A 23,016-nucleotide genomic window follows, 5' to 3' on the forward strand; every position below is an offset into this window, starting at 1 on the left:
ATACTACACACATTGAAGGGAGTATATTGAAGGGAAGCTGTGGATGTGGTATACCTAGACTTTAGTAAGGCATTTGATACGGTCTCGCATGATATTCTTATCGACAAACTAGGCAAATACAATTTAGATGGGGCTACTATAAGGTGGGTGCATAACTGGCTGGATAACCGTACTCAGAGAGTTGTTATTAATGGTTCCCAATCCTGCTGGAAAGGCATAACGAGTGGGGTTCCGCAGGGGTCTGTTTTGGGACCGGCTCTGTTCAATATCTTCATTAACGACTTAGATATTGGCATAGAAAGTACGCTTATTAAGTTTGCGGATGATACCAAACTGGGAGGGATTGCAACTGCTTTGGAGGACAGGGTCATAATTCAAAATGATCTGGACAAATTGGAGAAATGGTCTGAGTTAAACAGGATGAAGTTTAACAAAGACAAATGCAAAGTGCTCCACTTAGGAAGAAAAAATCAGTTTCACACATACAGAATGGGAAGAGACTGTCTAGGAAGGAGTACGGCAGAAAGGGATCTAGGGGTTATAGTGGACCACAAGCTAAATATGAGTCAACAGTGTGATGCTGTTGCAAAAAAAGCAAACATGATTCTGGGATGTATTAACAGGTGTGTTGTGAGCAAGACACGAGAAGTCATTCTTCCGCTCTACTCTGCTCTGGTTAGGCCTCAGCTGGAGTATTGTGTCCAGTTCTGGGCACCGCATTTCAAGAAAGATGTGGAGAAATTGGAAAGGGTCCAGAGAAGAGCAACAAGAATGATTAAAGGTCTTGAGAACATGACCTATGAAGGAAGGCTGAAAGAACTGGGTTTGTTTAGTTTGGAAAAGAGAAGACTGAGAGGGGACATGATAGCAGTTTTCAGGTATCTAAAAGGGTGTCATAAGGAGGAGGGAGAAAACTTGTTCACCTTAGCCTCTGAGGATAGAACAAGAAGCAATGGGCTTAAACTGCAGCAAGGGAGGTCTAGGTTGGACATTAGGAAAAAGTTCCTAACTGTCAGGGTGGTTAAACACTGGAATAAATTGCCTAGGGAGGTTGTGGAATCTCCATCTCTGGAGATATTTAAGAGTAGGTTAGATAAATGTCTATCAGGGATGGTCTAGACAGTATTTGGTCCTGCCATGCGGGCAGGGGACTGGACTCGATGACCTCTCGAGGTCCCTTCCAGTCCTAGAATCTATCAATCTATATTTGTGTTAATCAAAACATTAATCCAGAAGGCACTATTTAAGGGGACAATTGTCTGTGTAAGGTATATAAATGAGTGTAGCCTATCCTCTCTAAGAAAGATGAAAGAATCCAGCAGAAATAATATAAATCCGCATCTAATTTAAATTACACAAATCAGAGGGAGAAGGAACAAGCTGTCAACATTTGGCATTAGCTGTCATCTACAGCACAATTATTGTTATAAAACATAAAAACAATTGGAGACTGCAAGAATTTTTACAGTAGCTACTAATGTGCCAGCAAGAGCGGCAGGCTTCATGGCTGTTTCTATCACTTGACTACACAGTACTTTTTCATGCATAGGGATTGAGTTTATTTTGCTTAGATATTTAAGACTGAAAATTTATATGTTCCCATTCATTTCTTCCCACATGACTAATATTTTCTTAATATCTTTATTTGGAGAACAAAATATCTTATTCCAAAAGGTACCTTTATATATTTACTTAGATTTAAACAGATGAGATACATAAAATTCAACTCTCCCAAGCTCTAAGAACCTTGATAAAAATTAAAACCACGATCTGTAACAAAAACAGAACAGCAATAGCAGACCAGTGCTTAATCCCATCCATCACAGGACAGCCAGTTGAGCAAGGACAATACAAAACAACTCCACATCAGGTGCCACAAACATACTAAATATAAAATATAGGGAGCATGAGGAGGGTTTTAGGGCATAGGCATTATAGGCCCATGTCTAGGGATGCAGCTTATGGAGTCATGTAATTACAGCAGAAACTCTGCTTTCATTTTAAAAAAGTAAGTTTCTGAAGGACAAGAGGACAAGATCAGGCAGCACAGTGTTCATCTTCTTATCAAACATCAAATCCAAAAGAGGTGCCTCAGGTAAGACAAGTTCATTTTGACTACACTCCTCTGACAAATGAAACCAGAGCCAATGCTAACAGATTTCATGCTCATTTACAGACCACCACAGTCTAATGGGTTCATAAAGGAGCTCACTGATGCCTTGTCCCCCCAGGAAATTTCAATATGCATATCAACAAGGCCATAGATGCAAAAGTCCCAAAACCCATCTCCATACTTGCCTTCCTAAAACTTTCACAGGTCATCTCTGGTCCAACCCACATGGCCAGTCACACAGCGGACCTGATCTTTGGCCCAGGTGTCAATATCAAGGACATCAAAACCCAGCCACTGTCACAGACAATTCATCACCTCATTAAGGTGGTGGTCAGAGCTCTTCCAGATCCCAGGCAACAAGAAAGACCCAGGATCCTGATTTGACCACAAAGTCTCATGGGCTCCACCAAATTCCAAAGTCTGCAAAGGACAAAAACACCACACACAGGATGAGGATTTGAGAATCTGGTGAATCGTTATCTTTGTACACTAGCCTCAACCATTGACGCTCTGGCCCCAAAATGGTCCTGTCCTCCCCACTGTCCACAGAGATCTCCTTGGATTTCTAATACCCTGTGCCAGATGAAGAGAGAGGTGCTGAAACACAAGTGCTGATGGCAGAAAATGAAGACTGATACAAACAGAATAAAACGATGTGTTCCTCACAGCTTATGCTGAGGCTATATTAGAGGCCAAGAGAACTTTCCTTCTAGCCTTCACTTGAAGCTGTCAAATCGTCCCTCCATCCCAGGGAGCTTTCCAGGGTGGTAAACCACTTCAAAAATCCTGCATGCCTGGCATCAAAACTGAGCACCAAGCCTGTGAAGAACTATTACCTTGCTTCACTGAAAAGATCACATACATGGGGGATGGCTTCCCAAACAACCTGGATCTGCTCCACCTGCACCCACCAACCAACAGCCCACAATCACAGGGATGGCCCAGTGTATGGATGAGATCAGCTCACAGATGAGGAACAACTGGTTGAACTCAAGCAAGACAAAGATGAAACTGGTGGGCAGAGGAAAGCATTTTAAAGAGTTGGCAGCCATGGTGCAGTTACCTTTGGCTGAAGATACACACCCACAATTGGTCAATTCAGTCCATAGTTTAGAAGTGCTCTTGAATGCCTCTCTGATGTTAAGCTCTCACATAGCAGTATCCATAAATAATGCTTTCTACGATCACCAGCTAGGTGGGAAACTCCATCCCCTCCTGGCGAACAATTACCTGCCCTCAGATATTCACCTGGGAATGAAGCCTTTAGCGCTTAGGAAACTCCAACTGGTATAGAACACTTCAGCAGGACTCCTAAGCAACACACAAAGCACATTAAACCTGCCCTCTGTGCTCTACTCTGGCTTCCTATAGAATCTCAACTCAAGTTCAAGTTCTGAATCCTTATGTTCAAGGCACACAATGGTCTGGCCCCAGCATATCTAAAAGGTAACTAAATCTCCAGGATGAAGATTGTGGACAATAACTTCACTCCTCTGGCACAGTGGAATTTTGTACAATGAGGTAAAAGTTCATTTGTGCAGGAGATGGAGTTTTCTCAGGGGCCACCCGGACAGTGACCGGGATATGAGTGGTTGAGCTTCATTGCTAGAGCAGGTGTTAGTAGCCAGGAGTTGGAGCCCAGCATCAGAAACGGAGTCAGAGGCCAGATGCCAAAGCCAAGGGTCAGCACCAGAGTCAGAGGTCAGGAATCAGAGCTGGAGGTCAGAACCAGGTTACTTGGAATGAGGCAGGGCAGGGGCATGGCTGGCTCCAAGGCTGGAGCAGAGCTGGAACAAAGCTGGGAACAAGCAGGCACAGGAGCTATCACAGCCATAAACAATGCTTTGTGCAGACGCTGAACTGCTGCTGGGCTTAAGAGCCAGTCTGCTGACTCTTCCAACAAATCAGGCACTGTAGCCAATTAGGCAGCCTATTATAGGCCAGCTGTGCTCGTTAGGTTGCCTGGAGACTGGCTCTGCTGAAGGCCCTGTTCCTGACACAGGACCATGCAATGAACTCCCACAGGAACTGAGATCCAGCTCAAACCTCACCATCTTCCGCTCCAAGAGTGCACTTCTTTGATGTTGTCTTCTCTAACATAGACATATAGAGATATGTGTGTGTGTGTGTATATATACATATATTATATACATATATAATTTATTACTAATTATTACTATTAATATTATTTAAAAATCCAAGACAAAGACCCCACTGCACACACTTCTCCCTTTGGGGAGCGGATGAGAGTACAAACACATGACAGATGGCAGTCACACTGCTTAAAGAACTGCTGGAAGGCATTCAGATGCTACAGGGATGGGCATGGTAGAACAACATATTTAGAACAGAATAGGCCTCATGATTATGAAGAAAAGCTTGAAAATATGACCTGAGTGCAACCACTGCAGGGATGTCTGCCTGAGTCTGCAGATAGCCTGAAACAACAGCTCTCACTATTGTGGATTGCCTCATTGTGATTGTAATTCCAAGACCCATTGCTATACGGGGGGGAGGGGAGGCACCAACAGAAGACCTCTATCTCAGAAGAGGGTCCTTGTGTATGAAAGAAGGATTAAAGTTCAGCAGGACTGGCCCACCTGTCAAGTAGATATATCCAAACTGCTGCTGTAAATAATACTAACCTATAACTCTGCAAATGAGAGGCCCTGGTACTCCCAAAGGAAAAGGGGGCCCCTTGTTGCCAGTTCCAAAGGCAGAAAAGGGGCCACATGCTGCAATCCCTGCCTCTCTGTGGACACAGGGCCCATGGCACAGGGATATGGCCTGGGGCAGGGCTGCAGGATTGAGCCATAGGAGACACCATGTTGTGATGTGCCTAGGGCACCAAATTACCTGCCTTCCAGCTCTGTGGGTAACTGTTGCCTTTGGCGTGCTTTATTTAGTAATACTAGTTTTTAAAATCAAAAGAAATTAAATCACAAAACACAATTTAACCTGTACAAAAGGACTGTGGATGGATAACATCATTTTAAAAGTGATACCTTAATTATATGGCACCTAGTTATATATGTTAATGATATTTACTGCCCTATCTGAGCATCTTTTGCAACTGCATAGTGATATTTCACTAGCAAAAAACAAATTAAACAAAAAACTGGTCCCTGAAGTCAGAAGGAGCAAGGGAGGTGTTTATTTTATACTATTAGTGTATACAGTGAAGTGTGCCCCATCTGAAAGTGGGTAGGCAAGATATAAGTGTCCTAAGCACCATTTTACAACAGTGGTTAAAGACTATTCTTCATCTAGCTGAAAGCAGGGGAGACAACATGTATCACTGTCCCTTTTCCCAGTACCAATGTACAATTCTTATATCAGTGTCACCTCTCTGTTGAATAGAAGACATCCTAGGCCTTGTTTTAGTATACATATATACTAGGGCTGTTGATTAATTGCAGTTAACTCACGTGACTAACTCAAAAAAATTAATCATGATTTAAAAAATTAATCGCGAATAATTGCAGTTTTAATCACACTGTTAAACAATAGAATACCAATTGAAATTTATTGAATATTTTGGATGTTTTTCTACATTTTCATGTATATAGTATTGTGTTGTAATTGAAATCAAAGTGTATATTATTTTTATTACAAATATTTGCACTGTAAAAATGATAAAAGAAATAGAATTTTTCAATTCACCTCATACAAATACTGTAGTGTAATCTCTTTGTCGTGAAAGTGCAACTTACAAATGTAGATTTTGTTGTTACATAATTTCATTCAAAAACCAAACAATGTAAAACTTCAGAGCCTACAAGTCCACTCAGTCCTACTTTTTGTTCAGCCAATTGCCAAGACAAACAAGTTTGTTTACATTTACAGGAGATAATGCTGCCCTCTTCTTATTTACAATGTCACCAGAAAGTGAGAACGGGCATTTTCATGGCACTTTTGTAGCTGGCATTGCAAGGTATTTACGTGCCAGATATGCTAAACATTTGTATGCCCCTTCATGCTTCAGCCACCATTCCAGAGGACATGCTCCCGTGCTGATGAGGCTCATTAAAAAAATAAGGTGTTAATTAAATTTGTGACGGAACTCCTTGGAGGAGAATTGTATGTCCCCTGCTCTCTTTTACCCGTATTCTGCCATATATTTCATGTTATAGCAGTCTCAGATGATGACCCAACACATGTTTTTCATTTTAAGAGCACTTTCATTGCAGATTTGACAAAATACAAAGAAGGTACCAATGGGAGATTTCTAAAGATAGCTACAGCACTCGACCCAAGGTTTTAGAATCTGAAGTGCCTTCCAAAATCTGAGAGGGACGAGGTGTGGAGCATGCTTTCAGAAGTCTTAAAAGAGCAACACTCTGATGTGGAAACTACAGAACCTGAACCACCAAAAAAGAAAATCAACCTTCTGCTGGTGGCATCTGACTCAGATAACAAAAATGAGCATGCATCAGTCCGCACTGCTTTGGCTGGTTATTGAGCAGAACCCATCATCAGCATGGACGCATGTCCCCTGGAATGGTAGTTGAAGCATGAAGGGACAATCTTTAGCATATCTACCACGTAAATATCTTGCGATGCCAGCTACAACAATGCCATGAGAAGCCTGTTCTCACTTTCAGGTGACATTGTAAATAAGAAGCGGGCAGCATTATCTCCTGCAAATAAAAACAAACTTGTTTGTCTGAGCGATTGGCTGAACAAGAAGTAGGACTGAGTGGACTTGCAGGCTCTAAAATTTTACATTGTTTTATATGTTAATGCAGGCTTTTTTGTACAAAATTCTACATTTGTAAGTTCAACTTTCATGATAAAGAGATTGCACTACAGTCCTTGTATTAAGTGAATTGAAAAATACTATTTCTTTTGTTTTTTTACAGTGCAAATATTTATAATGAAAAATAAATATAAAGTGAGCACTATATACTTTGTATTCTGTGTTGTAATTGAAATCAATATATTTGAAAATTTAGAAAACATCCAAAAACATTTAAATAAAATGGTATTCTATTACTATTTAACAGTGCGATTAATCACGTGATTAATCATGATTAATTTTTTTTATCACATGATTAATCACAATTAATATTTTAATCACTTGACAGCCTTAATATATACTAGTCCTTGTACAGGGATGGTCAAACAGCATGCAGGGCAACTGCTTCTTTCAGAAACCTCAGCCCAACACCAACGCCCTGTTCCCATGAGCAACTCTGCCTCAAGAACTGACTCTAATCAGAAACAAGGCAGAAAGAACACCACACATCTCCCTCTCCAAGCACCACTGCCTCAAAACAGAGCCTTGGAATTCAGGAAACAAACAACAATCCAGTATGTCTTCCCAAGAATGAACATTTGTTTGCACAATAAGAAAAAAGACCTTTGAAGACATTGTGTAACAGCACCACTTGGTGACACCTCCAACAGAATAAATTATAGTATCTTTAATGGAAGCCAGGGAAAAAGTCAACCACCATTCCAGGAAGGGACTACTTCCTGCCTGTGAGAGTCTGTTTTTGACATAGTAATTGTTTTTAAGCCACCAGCACAGGCATGTGTGCTACCTAGAACCTTCCTGTATATCTGGCCACAAGAAGACCCCAATGCCTATTTGTGGGAAGGAATGTTCTAGTTTTGTTGGCTTGTCCCAGCCAATTATATTGAAACTCAAGTTTTGATTTAACATTAATATACATTTGACACCCAGCCCAATCCTATTTCCCTGCTGCCAGAAATTCTTCATACTGTCAGGACAATCCCCTTCAATGATATTCTCTCCAACTCCTACCACCATCACACACAGAGCACCAAAAATGCTCCCCACTGTGATATGAAAAAAAGATATCCTTATTTTCTATTCCTGAACTCTACCAAAGAGAAACAGCAGCTCTGTTTCTGAAGTGAGCTGATATCACAGCAGATACAGTTCTGGCAAATGGGGAGCGAGGGGTATATTCCCACCTAACTAAAAATACCCTGCAGTTGTGAGCACTTTATTCCCTGAGTTTTCTTACAATGGACAGCAGTGAAAAGGTCTTGCACCTTTAAACCACCGCAATATGACATAAGAATGAAATGTATCCAGTATCAGCCTGCAGCTAAGAGCAATGGCTCTTTTAACGTTGAGGGCACACAACATTCCCATTGATTTCACTGGAACTTGCACATAAGGAATGCAGCTTTAATTCCCAGTTCAGTTTTACCCAATCCCATTTTGGAGACCTCAGCCATATGTACACACAGCTGACTGTCTTTAAAGGATTTATATGCCAGGAAAACATAAAGCAAACAAGGTGAGTGAGAGAACATCTTTTATTGGATCAACTTTTGTTGGTGAAAGAGACAAGCTCTGGAGCTTCTCTGTCTCATATCCTGGGCCCAACACAAGTATAACAACACTTAAAGCAAACAGAAAGAAAAAACATTTTACTTTGCATGCACACATCTGAAAGTGAGTAAGCAAAATGACCTCAGCACCACTTTAGAACTTTGGTTAAAGACCATTCTGTATCTGGTTGGAAGCAGGGGAGACAAAATGTATTGTTACCCCTTTTTCCAGTACCAACAGCCTAATCTGACTCCAGCATCACCTCTCTGGTGAGTGTCTCACAATCTTTAGCACTCCAACACCCCTGGAAGGTAAGGCAGTGCTATTATTGAAGATATTGATCCTACACAAAAGTTAATCATGGGCTCATAGCATTGTCTGTTGCCATGAAAAAGATACAGGGTAGGAAAAGTAGTTGTTCTGGGCAGGTTTGCCATTCAAGAAGTGGAATTGGGACACGTTGGCAGTAGGCTAGAATTTGACCATCCTGGCTGAGCATTGTGTGTGTGTGAGAAACTGGGAACTGGAGGATGGGTAGGTGGGGTCTGTACCTTGAGAACCAGGTGGGCACTCAGCTGGAGGAGGGAATGAGGATATAAAAAGATACAAAAGGAGCAGTAGGTAGTTCTGGAAGGAGACCAGATGTATGGGAGCAGTGACAGTCTTCCAGCAGAGGCCTTTCTCTATTCAGAAAATAATATCAAAGTAAAATAAGTTTATGTTCAATTCAATATGTGCACTGTTCACAGCAGTTAGTTTAGTAGAAGTCTGTGACTGCAGACTTCAGAGTAATATGGCCCCATGGTACATTCTATGCAGTAAAGAACCACAGACTCACTCACTACCTGCACAGTCTGCAACTTAATGACTAGTTTGGATTTCTGGGGCTGAGATGAAAATGCATACAGTCTCCTCTTTTGAGTGTCTTACTGTACTCTGGCTGCAGATGATACTGAATAAAGTAGTAAACATATAAACCAGTCGCTGGGACTGAGAGCTTGTCACTGTAGTTTTCCATTGTCTGACATACAGGGTTAGTCTTTGTGTCCTGCAAAATCCACAGCTGTGGCCCCTTCAAATTTTGAAGGAGGACCTCAGCCAATATGTGGCTGCGGAGATGTGGAGGCTGCCTGGGCTGCTGTTTATGGTGCTAGGGCCACGCTGATCTCCCCTCCATCCTATATCCAGCAGTCTGCAGCTGAGTGACTCAGCTGTCAAGAGCCAAAATGATTTCTGGCCACAATATGGAGAAAGGTAGCTCAAAACTGTGAGAGAACCTAGAAATAATGGAGTACAGGTGTAATCCCAGGCGATGCAGAGAAGAGACTAGGTAGAAATCAATGCAGATTAGAATTAGCAGAAGGAAAGAATAAAATCACTCTATAGGTAACTATCAGTCTGTTGGTAACTATCCAGACACATAATGTGGAAGCAGTTTGCTTTTCCTTTTCTGAATAAGACTGATTTTTCATCTAGATTTGCCAGGTTACCTCATGGGTTTGTTTCACAGATATGTGATCAAATGAACCCGCATTCTGCCAGATATGTGATCAAATGAAAACTCTCACAGCAAGTCTCTTGGGAGGTCAATTAGAAAACTAAAGTCGATTAGAAATGTATAATCAGAAAAATACGGTGTTGCATTTAAAAATCAGTCCCAAAATAGAAAAGTCCTCTTAATAAAGTACAGATACTTGATATATCGTCACAGAATGACAACTCCCTTTCTGCATGACTTCACCTCAACAAATTCACCCCATCGGGAGCGCTGGCTAAAGCACCCATTTATTACCATGTGTTCTGCTTTATGAAACAAATGTGTTTCTCCACTCATTTAATCACCAGCAACCTTCCCATAACTAAATCTTTACTTATGAGCATGCTAACTAGGGTTGAGCAGAGCCGTGAGTAGGAAATGTAATTTTGCTCTCCAATTGCCCTATTCATTATCCTCCTCAGCATTTACATTCTGCGCAACATTAGGATGCTGCATATAATGTGATCATTTACTATGTGGCTGTGACTGCCAAATGCAATGAATAAAATAGAGTCTTCTGAGAGAGTTATTCTACAGACAGGAAAAACACCACTTGGTTTAATGGGGTTTAAAAGTTATCAAGTGCAGTGCAATGTATATATAACATACATTCTGTGTTTTCAGTTTTCTTTTATGTACAGAATAAAACAGACAAATATTTAAGGGGGAGGGATAGCTCAGGGGTTTGAGCATTGGCCTGCTAAACCCAGGGTTGTGAGCCCAATTCTTGAGGGGGCCACTTAGGGATGTGGGGCAAAATTAGTACTTGTTCCTGCTAGTGAAGTCAGGGGGCTGGACTCAATAACCTTTCAAGGTCCCTTCCAGTTCTAGGAGATAGGCTATCTCCATTAATTTATTTATAATTTATTTACAGTCCACATGACTCATCAAGAAACATATTGCTTCTCTCAGCCCTGTCAGGGCAGAAATAATTGTTAGTCATATTTGCGCTGGTACCACTATATCCAGGAACAGGTAGAAGGGGAAATATTTTTATCTACTATGGGTATTTTTCTTCCTATTCAGCTAATTTTAGATGTAAATAAACATGACAGGCATTAGCAGACTGGGGAACCTAAAACCTGTAGTGCCTTTCCCTAAAAAAGCCTGCTTTGATCTAGCTCAGAAGATGGACTGAAAGCACGTGTTTGAAGCAGGAATAATTTTTGAGAGGAATGCTGGCTTTTCAGAAGGTCCTTCCTCGCCTGCCCCTCCCCCCCCCCACTGATTGGAGCCAAGATTTAAAGACTTTAAAACTTACAATTGATTGACAGAAGATATATTTTTATAAAATGTGGCATTTGTGAAGAAATCCTTTCATATGCTAGAGCAGGGGTGAGCAAACTCTTTGGCCTGAGGGCCACATCGGGTTTCCGAAATTGTATGGAGGGCCGGCTAGGGGAGGCTGTGCCTCTCCAAACAGCCAGGTGTGGCCCCCGCCCCCATCCAACTCCCCCTGCTTCTTGCCCCCTGACGCTCCCCCCCCCCCCCGGGACTCTTGCCCCATCCAACCCCCCCGTTCCCTGTCCCCTGCCACCCCCCCGGGACCCCTGTCCCATCCACCCCTCCCTGTCTCCTGACCACCCCTGGACCCCCCTGACTGTCCCCTGCCACCCCATCCAACTCCTCCTCTCATTCCTGACTACCCCTCAGGACCCCTGCCCCATCCAACCACCCTTTCTCCCTGACCGCCCCTGGGACCCCTGCCCCTGACTGCCCCCTGCTGCCCAATCCAGCCCCCTCTCCTTCCTGACTGCCCCCCTGGGACCCCTGCCCCCATTCAACCCCCCTGTTCCCCACCCTCTGACCGCCCCAACCCCTATCCACACCCCCGCCCCCTGACCACCACCCCAAACTCCCCTGCCCTCTATCCAACCCCCCCTGCTCCCTGCCCCCTTACCGCGCTGCCTGGAGCACTGGTGGCGCTACAGCCGCGCCACCCAGAGCACCAGGACAGGCAGCCGCACTGCCCGGCTGGAGCCAGCCACGCCACTGCGCAGCACAGAGCACCGGGTCAGGCCACGGCTCTGCAGCTGCGCTGCCTGGCAAGAACTCGCAGCCCCGCCGTCCAGAGCATTGTGCCGGCGGTGCAGTGAGCTGAGGCTGTGGACGAGGGGGCTAGCCTCCCAGGCCAGGAGCTCAGGGACCGGGCAGGAGGGTCCTGCTGGCCGGATTGGCCTGCAGGCCGTAGTTTGCCCACCTCCATGCTAGAGGCACAAGCACGGGGCACATGTTTGCCATGGTGATAAAATACAGGTGGAGGAGTCTGAAACATTTCCCCTCTTTGATTCTATCTTAAGCTTTTCTATAGCGCTCACCACCATAGTATACAAGCATGTATTGGGTGTGAATTCATTTTCATGGGTAGGACCTATGAAAACGATCTTTAAGTAAGTGACTTTACTTCTAAAAAATTAGGTGTAATAACAGCGGCACCGTTCAGTTGGTGTGGGACTGATGGGAAACACACTTCTCATGGCTGCTAGTCTGGATGTAGTCAGCCTTTTACCTCATGTACTCCTGAATTATTCATTCATTATACTATTTCTTATTAGAACAGCTTGATGCTTTGGAGCTTGTTCAGCCAAAGACTGCAAGTGCAGACACCATACCAGTACTACACTGAATGTTGACTGTTTGAAGGTAGATGCTGCATTGAGAGAGTAGTTGTTCTCCAGTGGGACATTACATTGAAGTTCGTTCTGTCACACAGGTGGGAGTTAGAGAGGCCATGTGGAGCTGGTTAAGAAACACTAGCCAAATAATTTTATTTGCTCAATTTCACAGTCTTTTCCAAATAAATCATTCAGCAAAGATATGGTTTAATTAAAAGTCCATGTCACTTTTGGAAAAGAGTAGTGGTAACTCCAATGACTGATCCAATATCCCTTGTATCAGTCAAATAGATTACAAATGCCCATGACTACATATTAATTATTGCCCTGCTGTATTTCCTATATAGTCACTGCACTACCAGTGCATCATCATTGTAAGGCACTTTAGAATATCATGAGTATGAAATGTGTTCTATGAAAAAAACCAAATCATATTCTGTTCCAGAACATCATGTGGAATGTGGAGCAGAGGTTAGTCAATGCTATTCAACCCAAATGAACTACACTGGCATTGTCACTGGGGCTTCTGGACACTACTTGTAATATAAATACATGATAAAGAACAATAACAATAATACAGAATAGTGTAACCTTTCTGCCAGGTGGAGTCAGCAGCAACATGGGCCAGGTTTAATATCTAGGGGTTCCTTTTTAACAATAAAACATAAAACCAGCTCAAGGTCCACCCAGTAACCTGGAAAAATTACACCCCACCCCTGGGCACCTCTAGAAGGCAATACTTCCCCACTCAGAAGCATTTGTGTGTAGAAGAAACTTTTAATAAAAAGGGGAAAGCAACCCGGCATTGATTTGGGAAAATGCCACAAGCATTATTCCAGAGGATACGACCATGAGCAAAACACCCACCCCAGAGTACATTGGGCAGTGCCCTTGCCTGAAAGCCCAACCAACAAAAGTTCCTTCAATGTGCCACTCCCCTTCCCCCCCACACACCACACCACACCACACCACACCACACTCACAGTTGTTGTCCTTTGTCAGAGTTCAGAGGTGCATTTGTATGAATTCATGTCCTCACAAGGATAGGAGGGAAGGCACCTTGGCTTGCTCCTCTGTCAATTGCTCTGTTATCACTCGCTCAGTTTGTTGGCCGCTCACTCCACGGTCATCTTCTCTGCTGTCACTCCAGAATAAGAGGGATTGTCACATGGTGGGATTTGCTGATATAACTATACCTATTTAACTATATAACTGGTATACAGGAAATGATTCCACAAAACATTGGTTTCAATAAACCAGCATTTTTTGGCAGAAAATAAGTTTTGTTGAAATTTTTTCCATCAGCTCTAGTGAGTTTGTTTGTCACCTTATACATGTCTTCTGGTTGTAAATACGCTGCTCACTCTGGCTCTCTAAGCCAAGACAGTAAATCTAGAATGTTTCATTTACCAAAGTCCTGGAACATTCTCAAATAACTGTTAAGCAACAAGAACCACTGAGATCTATGCTTTGGAGGGTCGCCTGAAACTAGCACAGAGTGGGGCAGTGATTGTAGAGCTCAGCCTGTCAGATTCATCTGCCAAGGCTTGCTCCAGAAATCACCAGAATTTAGATTTGGAAGACACAGCTATGTAATTTCAGAACACATTGCACTGAAGGTCTGTTTCTGCTTCCTAGCTCCACCTTCTGGAACTGCTTTTAACCATTGATTGACCAAATTCTTCGAGACTAAAAGGCAAGCATCAGATTTATTTCTGAGAAGGAGTGTGTTTGCCATCTATTGCCTTTGTATTTCCTTTTTGTTGTCAGTTAACTCGGCATACGTTGGCAGCACCTAGTTCCCTGCTAGGCTCACAGATCACTATGATTTACAGATGGCCTACAACTGATGAAATGGCAAAGGAAGAGGTCAGGTTGCAAGAGGCAAAATCTGATCCATTTAATCACAGACAATGATAATGTTTCTGTTTCTGTGTAGTCGATGACAAACATGAAGACATAACTTGGGGTGATAGCGTCCTGAATTAGTTAACACTGCAGATAATATTTGATCATTAGTTCCTTCTGCACAGAATTGGCACTGTACTTCTATTTTTTTAAAAACAAAGTTATGTTTGCCATGGGTTGTATTATCCAGGATCTTTGTCCTAACACCGAGTCTATGGAAAACTCATGTATCTCCACTGAACCATTTTTCATCCACTAGGTAAGTTTTGTAATAAATGTTGTCTGCCTTTTGCTAACCTGCCAGCCTGAGGTACTCTCCAGTCCCATAGCAGTGAAGTTTGCTCCCCACCGCAGGGCGCAGCTAATAAAGTGGCACCTGATATGTGTCACTCAATGTATGCAGATAAATTGGAGCCAACTGATCATCATGTCTTCACCACTCCTCATTCTTACTGAATAAGCATCCCTACTGGTTTCTCTGCCTAGAGTTTAACATTTTCAAAAGTGGTTATCATTTCAATATCTATGTTTTGGAGTTGTGAAGGTAGTCTTATATCACAGTTCTGCTGCCACGTAGGGGCTGGTTCAGCCCCTGGCATAAGTTAGGAAAGCCTTAGGGCTGTTCTAGCATATACGTGGTTTTCTATGGCCAAGCAGGGCCATTCTAGCAGCCAGGAATAGCTGACATACAGAGGTGCTCCTGCCATGCCCCATAAAGTCCCCTATATTAAAGGGTGCGGTGATGATGGGGGTTGTGTGAAATCTAGACTATGCACAAGTTCCCACCACACAAGGGGAATTTCAAGCTGGCCAGATCTGGTGCTTTACAACAGCGCAGGAGTAAGACAGAGAATAGAGCCCTAGGACCTTAACTTTGATCTAATATTCAGTGGGTAACCATTGTAGTGTTCAGAGCATCACATAAAGTACTTCCTTTGAGCAGTGCTTACCAGCAGGCAGGCTGCTGTGTTGTGACCTGCTGGAATGCCCTTATTTTTTGTGGATTCTGTCCCAAGTACAGTATATTGCAATAATTAAGCCTGAAGGTCACAGATGCCTGGATTATTGTGACTGAGTGTGGAGCTGAACTTAAGAATGGCCATACTGCGTCAGACCAATGGTTCATCTAGCCCAGAATCCTGTCTTCTGACAGTGGCCGGTTCTAGATGCTTCAAGAAGAATGGCCAGAACAGGGCTATCTATTGAATGATCCATCCTGTTGTCCAGTCCCAGCTTCTGGCAAAAGTTTCCTGGCCAGCAAAAGGTGGTAAAAAGGATTTTATACTGCTGTTGCTATGGGGGTGTCCTGTACCAAGGCGGAGTCCATGATTGTGGCTGTACTACGATTTTTTTGTCAAAAATGTCCCACTCTTGCTGGCAATGGTTCTACTCCCTCCCTGGCAGCACCTGTAGGAAAGGTTGTGCAGCTCAGGCTCCTGTTTTCAGCAATGTTGTCTAACCCAGATCAGGTTTTTAAAATGCTGGCAGCATTTTAAAGACCTGGTTTTTAAAATGCTGGCAGCAGTCAGAGGCCTTCTTATACTAACACTCCCACTGTTGATACCAATGGTGCAGCTACCCTGATGATAGCAACAGAGGAGAAATGTTGCCAGAATACTCTTGTGTAGCTACATCATAATTGGGTAGATCTGGAGGGCAGAAAAAAATGTGGCAGAAGGCACCTCAAGAAGAAGAGAGAGGCAATAAAAGATGACCAGAATCATCCTGTTCCTCCTCTCCCATCTATCCTGGTCACTGCCCTTCTATCGCCTCCCCAAGCTTTCACTATCTTTTTTTCCATCTGCTCTAATATGGCATAATTTTACTTTGTGAAATAATATGGCTGAATCCAGAAGCACCTCTGGGGAGGCAGCACAAACCTTTTTCTCTCTGAATCACAAAGCACCAGTGAAGTTCTGCAAAATGATGTGGGGAAGGGAAAGAACTCAATATTCTAGCTCCCTTTGCTAGCACCTTTGGCTGATTGTCACCCTCATTGTTATCAGCTCTGTGATTTTATTCAATACCTTAATCTCTCCTTCTCTGTCCTGCATCTTTTTCCTTTCTGAAAGGATTTATTGTCAGTCGAACCTTTCGTGCTAGATATATTTGAAGAATTAAATTATTGTCAATGTCAGTAGTTAGGAGCTCTTCTTTAAATATTATATGAATTCAACAGTGGTTAGAAAATAGATAAAGAGATTCCAAAACTCATTAACATTTTACATAAGTAGCATCTTAACCCATCCGAATTGCTTTTTTTTTTTTATCACAGTTACTCTAATTACCCTCCAACCACAGGGACACTGAACACTGAACAGATTGCTAGGTCTGCTTTGGGGGAAAGAACAGACTAGTCGGAGGCCCCTTGGCTTTGAGAGGGATTTGGGGACTTATGCTTAGGGTTATGCCTCCCACAAAAGCACCTTAGCTCGCTGCATCCAGTGACAGAAGCCACACAGTTTCTCTCCAGAGTCCAACATGTGGTGTCCCTTCAGGCCAGTCTGTTCACAAATATTCCCTTTCCCATCATACTACTGATCAGGACAGCTTGCCAACATCACTCTCTCTGTTGCACTCAGACTGCTTTGGGCTAGAACTAATTCAGAATCAACTTTCACCTCTCCTCTCAAATAGGAGGATTTAGCAGCTTATTTAATCAGAGCAGAATTATTTCATCTAAAAGTGACCTGATTTTAGGGAAATTTTCACTCATTATTTGGGGGAAACCTTATGACTTTAATTGAAGGTATGAGATAAACTAACTAATGTACAGTCTTACTAATAAGTGAGGAGCAGCAGATCCCCAGTCCCGGGTCAGCATTCTCACCTAAAACTGGTGCAAATATGTTGATATGATTTATCTTAAAGGGGTGAGTGGCTGGCTCAGAGGTCTAACAGTAATGCAATGTGAAACCATGTGCAGGGAATCTGATATCAGGTTTAGGGCTAGGGCCCTGATCCACAAAGTAACTTAGGTGTTGTATGAAGCTGAATGCATTTTAAGTTGAACAAGTGAAACTTTAATAAACCCCGTGGACTGCTATGCCTATGTGGCTGAGTTGCTTCCAGCCTTGCTCCCTGCATTCCCTGATTTTCTGGTATCCCATCAATAACAGTCCCTCCAGGGAACATGGGCCCTCTGACTCCAGTTCCATTGATCATGATACATCTTCCCTATCTTACAAACAGTTAAATATAAATATTTAAAACTAACAATTGGTTACCAGATCCCCACCCAGTGTCCCACTGCCCCAGAGATTGCTAGAACATATAGTTGAGTATTGTCTTTACCACGGACTCAGCTGGGTACATAGTTCGTGAGATAGTTTGGGCTCCTTATCAATGATCACACCCAGACAGACTATCTCTGTTTCTGTCACTTGCCTCTGAGTCTAGCAAATTATTTCTGTGGCGTCTTCTCCCTCCCTGTGGATGGCCTCTGGATGGTTCTCGGTCTCTCTGTCCTGTGATGATCTCTGTATCGCTGGGTATTGTCTCTGCTGGTTTATAAGTGTCTCCTGTTCCTTCAGATCACTAGTCCCTCTTGTGTAGTCTCCTTGTATGACCTGGGTACCAGTGCACCCATCATGACTCCTTTAATCTACTCCTTCTGGGGTCACTGTAATGGCTGGATCCACACAAGAGTGCCAGTCTCCAGGGCTGGTAGGTCCTTGGCTGACCTGTGATACTCTAGTGCCTGTTTTCTCTGATTGGTGGCCATATCCTCCTGGCAGCACCTCCATCCTACTGGCTGCAACAAGTCTCCCCTCGCTGGCAGCAGGGTTTTGGTCCTTGACCCATCATTGCCTGCACTGAACTGTTGTGGCTTCCCTGTGATGGGGTATTCCTCCTATGTGCCAAAAATGCTAACCAGGGGTCTGAACCAGAAGAAACAACCTTGTGTAACAGACTCCTAGCTGTTTTCACATTATTCCACCTTGATCTGTGGGTATGTTGGGGAGGAGATGTGATGAGCTGGTGTATGGATTCTGCAACTGCAGCCAGGTGTGGACAGAACGTGGACAGAAAATGTATCATTCCTATGAAGCATTTTACCCCTTTCACATCCACTGGAGCTGGTATGTCTGATTGCCTTGATCTTATTCGGAGCTACTTTCAGTCCTCTGCTGTGAACAGATGTCCAGTGTATGCCTATAGCATTGTATATTAATGATGAGGTAGACAGTATATAAATTCAAAGTGATGGAATGGATAAGACAGTCTGTTTGGGCCAAAATCACTTTGGGGAAGAAAGCTACCTTAGGTTCCCCTAAAATAATGCTTTGGTATGCTACAGACCCCCAGGCCAAAGCCAAAGCCCCACTGCCCCAGGCAGGGGGCCTGTGACCTTAGCCCCACTCACTGCCCAGTACTCAAGCTCTCGGGCTTGGGCTTTGGCCCTGAGCCCCAGCAAGTCTAAGCCAGCCCTGGTGACCCAGAGTTTGAGAACCGCTGAACTAGTGTAAATGGTGGATTCTCTGTAACTTGAAGTCTTTAAATCATGATTTGAGGACTTCAGTAACTAAGCCAGAGGTTATGGGCCTGTTACAGGAGTGGGTGGGTGAAGTTCTGTGGCCTGCAATGTGCAGGAGGTCAGACTAGATGATCATTGTCCCTTCTGGCTTTCCTGTCCCGACAGCCTGAACCTGATATGCTCTCAGATTCAAGGAGTCAGTCATGATGTCATCACCGCTGTCTGGTGAGCCCTCCCACACTTACATAAATCTGACTGAATCTTTCTGGGACCTTCCTCTGCTCTTGCACTCACGGTTCAAATGGTTCATCTTGCCACATTCCTGCAATGGTGTCCTGGTGCAAGACACTTCTCATGCTGTCTCCCACAGTATGAAGTATGAAGCTGACAGTAGCTTATATTGAACAAGTGAAACTTTATTAAACCCTGTGGACTGATCTGTCCATGTGGCTGAGTTGCTTCCAGCCCAACTCCCTGCATTCCATGTTCCTCTGGTGTTGCATCAATAACAGTCCCTCTAGGGAACATTGACTCTCTTACTCCAGTTCCACTGATCATGATACAGAACTGGTCAGAAAATGGACTTCCCGTTCCACAGAAAATTATAATTTTATTGCATAATGGAAATTCAAAAATATTTCAAGTTTGAAACATCAAAATATTTTGTTTTGGAAACATTTTGTTTCATTTCAATAATGCTGATATAATGTAATACAGCACTAGATCCATACTAAATATAATATATACATATAATTACATTATTATTATATAATATAAAAGTCTAAATGAAATATTTTGATATTATCGAAAGGAAACAAGAACGCTGAAATGAATAAAATTTCTTCAAAATTGACATGTTCTCATTAAACATTTTGATGTAGATGAAAAAAGCATTTTCTGACAGCAAACTGTTGTGTCAAAAATATTTCAACCAATTTTACTAAATGGACACACTGTATGTTCCTTGAATTTTTCCCTCAGAGGCAGATTAATGAGAAATAAATCTATGAATCACTTGCACTAGTGCTTGCCAGGCAACTTCTAATCATTTGTCTGCTCCATCTGGCAACAACTTAAAAGACTAATTACCAGTGATCCTAACGAATATACAGTAAGCTTCTTAAATCATCTTTTAAAATGAGACCAGCACAGTAGCATCTAGTCCAGCATGACCCAATACAAAGAAAAATGTCAGAGTCAGAATAAGTTGCCTGAAAAATAAGCAGATGGCATTAAAAGCTTCCACCTGTAAAAAAAATCTACAAGAAAAGAAAAAGCCCAGTAAACTAGTGAATTATTTAAAGTTTGGCATCAAAAGTCCATAATTTTGTAGAAAATAGCAGCTGTGTTTACTTTGCTTTTTACCTCTACCTTCCAAAACAGTAAGAACATACGAAATTTTAGAAGAGGAAAAGGGTTTTCAGTTCAATATGTCTTTCTTTTTTCAATATTATTATTAATAATAATGATACATTTATTTTTCTAGAAGAAACATCTGTGTGCTGCACACACACAAAAAGGCATTAAACCCAGAAAATGTCCAAATGACAACATGGCCCAATAACCAAAATGATATAGAAAATCTAATGATACACCGTCTACCAGCAATAAATAGCACACCCGTAAACACAAGCATAAAAGGAAACAAAAAGGTCTTCAATCAAAGTAATGGTTCTCTTGCTACCCAGTACATGAAATCACCTTTTCCTTCTCAAAACAATGTATTTCCTAATCCCATTTATCCCTACTGCCACGGGGCCAGATTCTGATTTCAGTTACACTGGTTTAAATCCAGAGTAACTCCAGTGAGACAATTCTTTTCAAATGGGACAATTTCCTTGTTTAACTAGAAACTTTTGACCAATCTAAGCAAACACATTACATTGACGTAATCTCCAAGTTCCACAGCATGAACTCTGTATAGCCGAAGGATCTCCACATGAGATTGATGCAACTGAGCTGAGCAAATGCCCAGGTCTGCCAGGCCATTGTATTAAGGTTTCAAGTGTCCTGTTTCTTCACATAAAATATTAAACAAATGTTTCTTTTCCCACTTTGTTTTGTTTTAAATTTTGTTTAAATATATCAAGAAGTCAGGGCCGGCTCCAGGCACCAGCGCAGGAAACAGGTGCTTGGGGCGGCCAATGGAAAGGGGCGGCACGTCCGGGTCTTCGGCAGCAATTCGGCAACTCAGTCACTCTTGGAGGGAAGGACCGGCCACTGAATTGCCGCCGAAGAATGAAGCGGCGCAGTAGAGCAGCCGCTGAAGTGCCACCTATCGCAGCTTTTTTTGTTGTTATTTTTCTCTTCACTGCTTGGGGCGGCAAAAAAGCTGGAGCCGGCCCTGCAAGAAGTGGGAGGGCAGGGAAGGTCAATGAAAATACAGCTCAATAAAAACTAATGAGGGAATCCAACCCTTTCCCAATAATTCCCTGTCATTCTTGGAGCCATTCAGTCATCTTCAAAACTAGCCTCCTGATTTGAGTCTCCTCCAAAAATCTGTCCCCTGCTCTTCTATTACCAAAACCCTTATCCATGCATGGCAATTTCCCCCCTAGAATATAGCAACCTTCTCCTCTCTGGCCTCATTGTACGAGGCTCTGTTCAAACAGGCAGGAAGATATGTTCTCTGCCCCCATAAACTTATAATCTTGTAAGACAAGTGATATGCACAAAACGATAGAGAGGGTTGCAATCAAATGTATACACACACACACACACGCTTTTAAAAAAATGAATATAAAACATCTTAGCTATGCCCAGCTGCCGCTCAGCCTATCCTTTCTTGGAGGTATCGAAGAAGAAGTAGAAGCAGGGTAAAAGAAGATGGTTGCGGGAGAAGCAGACAAATGAGCAATCATTGCCATTCAGCCCAAATGACTTGGACCCCAGTTCGGCAGTGCTTATTCATGTGAGTACTCTCATTGCCTTCAGGAGGCTACATGATGTGAGTGAGGGCAACAGAATCTGGCCCTTGGACAGTTATGGTTTCTGCCCTTACAGGTGAACAAGCAATAACCCAAAGAGCCAAAGATCTGAGTCAAGTGCTATAAAGTCTAAATCATCCCAGCCAGGGCTTTGTCAAGCCAGGCCTTAAAAACCTCCAAGGAAGGAGATTCCACCACCTCCCTAGGTAAAGCATTCCAGTGCTTCACCACCCTTCTAGTGAAATAGTGTTTCCTAATATCCAACCTAGACCTCCCGCACTGCAACTTGAGACCATTGCTCCTTGTTCTGTCATCTGCCACCACTGAGAACAGCCGAGCTCCATCCTCTTTGGAACCCCCCCTCAGGTAGTTGAAAGCAGCTATCAAATCCCTCTCATTCTTCTCTTCTGGAGACTAAACAATCCCAGTTCCCTCAGCCTCTCCTCATAAGTCATGTGCTCCAGACCCCTAATCATTTTTGTTGCCCTCCGCTGGACTCTTTCCAATATTTCCACATCCTTCTTGTAGTGTGGGGCCCAAAACTGGACACAGTACTCCAGATGAGGCCTCACCAATGTCGAATAAAGGGGAACGATCACGTCCCTCGATCTGCTGGCAATGCCCCTACTTATACAGCCCAAAATGCCGTTAGCCTTCTTGGCAACAAGAGCACACTGTTGACTCATATCCAGCTTCTCGTCCACTGTGACCCCTAGGTCCTTTTCTGCAGAACTGCTACCTAGCCATTCGGTCCCTAGTCTGTAGCATTTCTAAGGGTACGTCTACACTGTATGGGTAGACAGATGCGCTATCTGTGATCAAGTTAGTGGGCTAAAAATAGCAGTGTAGCTGGGGATAGCATGGGCATCTTGGGCTAGCCACCTGAGTACAAACCCATCCGGAGACCGTGGGTACATACTTAGGCGGCCAACCCAAACCATTGCCCATGCTAACCCCAACCACACTGTTATTTTTAGTGTGCTAGTTCAAGCATTTCCAGTGTGTGCCTGTCGGCCCAAGCTGGGAAGCATAAGCCCAGCTGCAGTGTAGACATCCTAGAAGGCAAGTACCTCTGCTGATAGTACAACTGTGTGTAACACAGTTCATGTACACTAGGAAAAAGGTATGT

The sequence above is a fragment of the Emys orbicularis genome, chromosome 1 (assembly GCF_028017835.1).
Source record: "Emys orbicularis isolate rEmyOrb1 chromosome 1, rEmyOrb1.hap1, whole genome shotgun sequence".
In the NCBI taxonomy this organism is placed as follows: Eukaryota; Metazoa; Chordata; order Testudines; family Emydidae; genus Emys; species Emys orbicularis.